Consider the following 3,349-nt stretch of genomic DNA (forward strand, 5'->3'; position numbering starts at 1 on the left):
CAGGGATATGCATCAAGGTCAGACCAATCAAGGATGGATGGAGCCAAGAGGATCTAATCAACCCTTTAGGCAGCAAAACCCTCCGAGATATCCTGGACAAAGACCATTCTACCGTGCATACCCAGCTGAAAGATATGGTGGACAACCTTGTAACTACCAACAAGCCCCACCCCGTGCCTATAGACCATCCTTTCAGCATAACCTCGAACCACCACACTCACAAGCTTCTCTTCACCATTCGCCACCATATGATCCTTTCTTACCCCAGTACCAATCCAATCACTCCCAGTCACCACCACTTTCCTATGTATCATGTCCAAGTCCGGCAACCCGAGAAGCAGAGGTTCGTCTAAAGGAAACAGTAAATAAATTTCAAACAACCATTCGACAACTGGAGCAAGTAGTAATTCAATGGATTTCTAGGCGCTCAAATACACAAGGATCAGCCACAGCCCCTTGTGAACACTCTAACGAAGAGCGTAGCATGAAGGAGATACCAGAAACTCCAGTGGATAAGACAGAGAATGAATTCGTACTAGAACAAGTAGAAGAAGCTATCATTATTCAAGAAGAAGAGTTGGTTGAAGATCTAGGAGATGCTGAACCTCCATGGGAATCCAAAACTGAGGAGAACTCCGTCAAGGACGCTACAGTCGATGCTAAGGAGGATAGTATACAATCTCCAAGGCAAGTTGTTTATGAAGAATCAGACGGAATAACCCAGGACACAAATTCCCTTGATGATGATAGTCACAAGTCAAATTCTCTTAGTAATGAACTGGCATCCGCAAGTGAATTCTCTGAGGTCAAAGAATCTTCCCCAAGTGAATATGAAGACGATGCGGAGGTAGATTTCTCTCAACCTCCAATCTATGACTCAAGTGATGAGGAAGACATAGAAGACTTTGACCAGGACACAGATACAATTGTAGAGCCTTGCAAGGAAGTGAAAGAATTCACAGAAGAGCACAAGGGAGTAGAACTTGCAGAACCACCAGAAACACCTACCCCAAGGCCAATGCCACCCAATACAAGCTTCAAGTGGGTACAATCCTTAACCTATAACTTTACTTATTCACTTGAATATGGTTTGCTTGAAACAGATGGCCAGCTTAGAGCTCTTTGCGGCTTTAAGAGTAAGAGGGAAATGGCTCGTACTCAGAGCTGGTGCACAAGGTTCAATAAGGTTCCACGCTTCACCTCGAAGTACACGGATTGGTATCATGCTCAACTACATGGATCACAAAGAACGTTTGGTCACCATGTTAAGATTCTACTCTTTAAACCGCCCGAATGGAAACATGTAGATCAAGACGGAGGCGGATTTAAAAACAAAGCCTGGGATCATGGATTCTGTTCTGACATTCGTCGTCCCGAGAGCCTGAAAATCTGCTTGAAGCTGATCAGAAGCTTCACATGCCTAGTTTGGGACCCCGGAGGCTATTGACATTCCAAGCATTGGTGGAGATTTCTGGATGAATTTAAACACAAGCCACCACCATAACAGGAAGCTCATCTAATGTCCAACTTAAGGACTTTAACTAAAAGTGCTAGGTGGGAGACAACCCACCATGGTATGATCGTTCCTTTTGCAATTTTAATTTTATTTAGTTTTATTTGTTTTTAAATTTTATTTTTATTTTATTGAACCTGGAATCATGCATAGCATTCACATTAAGCATTGTATTCTGCATTCTGCATAAAAAAAATAAAAAAAAAGAAAAGCCACGCGATGCGACCGCATCAGCGACGCGTCCGCGTCGCAAGGAGAGGGGAGAAAATAAAAACGAACAGAGAGTCACGCTGGAGCGTGGATGGAGGCGTGCCAATGGCAAAAATCGTCCCACGCGACCGCGTCGCTGACGCGACCGCGTCATATGGGAATAATGGCCTCCCACGCGACCGCGTGCCCCACGCGACCGCGTGACCAAGATTTCGACGTAATAATGCTGCATAGCCGAAAGTTGTGCTAGAGTGGTGCTGGACTGGCGCTGGACGCGCAGTCCACCTCACGCGACCGCGTGCCCCATGCGGCCGCGTCACATCCTACTAAGTGGCCACTCGCGCGATCGCATGCCCCACGCGATCGCGTCACCCAGATTTTTGGCAACATGCAATTTAAACAGAGAGTTGTGCGAGCGCGAGGCTGCCCTCGCGCCAGCAGCATAAAACGGGTCACGCGACCGCGTGACCGACGCGACCGCGTCAATCAGTTTAAGCGTAAGTCGCATGACCGCGTGCCCCACGCGATCGCGTCGATTGCGCCGCACAGCTTATCCTAATTTGCCAAATATCTTATCTTTTCTTCCCTAATCCTAATTTCTTCTATCTTTTCTTCTTTCTTATTTCTTTCTTACTCTTCTCATTCCTCTTATCTTTTATTTTATTTTATTTATTTGCATACTTTCATTCATTGCATTTTAATTTTGTGCATATTTTTATTTTTTTTTCTAAAATTATTGGTGTTCAAATGTTCTTATTCAACTGTTATATCTTTTCTGGTATTATCTTGGTGCTTAGTGACTTGTTTACACTGTTGGGTAATATTATTTAAATCAATGCTATTCTTTTATGATATTTGAATTCCACTTGCATTGACATGAACTTATATTGATATTTTCATTACCCACACACCTCCCCTTTGTTGCAAATTTTGCACCACTGGTATGCCATGGCTTCTATTGTTTTCTCACGTACATGTTAAAGCTTCCATGTAAATGAGACCCTTATCATTTGGCATTAATCCAACCATACTTTATTTATTTTCTTATCTCTATTATTGGGTTACTTTTCTTCCATTTTTCTTTCAGGATGGCCACCCGGAAGGGAAGCGGAAGATGTTTTACATGGGGAGACAGACAAGTCCATCTGCACAATTCTTAGAGAAAAGCAACAGTTGAAACAACCCGTCCACCTGAAAATCTCAGCATGCACCGAGGACGGTGTAATCTTTAAGTGTGGGGAGGTCAATACCGATCTCCATGGGTTAGTTACTCCTCTATCTCAACACCAATGATTTATTTTCCTTATTCATTGTTGCATTTGCATGTTTGATTGCATATTTGTTTAATTTTTTGCATATTTTACCACTTGGTTGAAGTAATATTTTCTTTTTCAAGAAAATTTTTAGAGAATTTCACTAATTTGAATAAAATTTAATGTTACACTTGTTTGAAGATATATTATATTGGAACATGGTTTAGAACTCGAACACACAAAACCTGTGAGATTTTTTTAGCCTATTTGAATTGGTTACATTTTATCAACCAAAATTCTGTTTTAGTGTGTATTTTTCTCTCTAAAATTGTGATCTTTGTCTTGCTTAATTCTATATTTCCATTGTTTGATG

This window comes from Arachis ipaensis, chromosome B02, assembly GCF_000816755.2.
Source record: "Arachis ipaensis cultivar K30076 chromosome B02, Araip1.1, whole genome shotgun sequence".
Classification (NCBI taxonomy): Eukaryota; Viridiplantae; Streptophyta; class Magnoliopsida; order Fabales; family Fabaceae; genus Arachis; species Arachis ipaensis.